This window comes from Pygoscelis adeliae, unplaced genomic scaffold (assembly GCF_000699105.1).
Source record: "Pygoscelis adeliae isolate BGI_AS28 unplaced genomic scaffold, ASM69910v1 Scaffold124, whole genome shotgun sequence".
Lineage (NCBI taxonomy): Eukaryota > Metazoa > Chordata > Aves > Sphenisciformes > Spheniscidae > Pygoscelis > Pygoscelis adeliae.
In genome coordinates, this window is record NW_008824791.1 from 4,789,574 (window position 1) to 4,789,843 (window position 270).

Here is a 270-nt window from a genome sequence, read left to right on the forward strand (position 1 = left end):
CGGGGGCAGGGTGGTTAGCGTCTGGCTTGCCAGCCGGGTCTAGTGGTGTCAGGCTTTGGGTGGCCGGCCCGTACAGGTTTGGTAGGGCTTTGGCTGGCCGTCTGGGGCAAGTTGGGTAGGGCTCTGGCTGGCCGGGCAGTACAAGTTGGGTAGGGCTCTGGCTGGCTGGCTGGGGCAAGGTGGTTAGGGTTCTGGCTGGCCAGCTGGGTCTAGTGGTGTCAGGCTCTGGCTGGCTGGCTGGCCGGGGCAAGTTGGGTAGGGCTCTGGCTG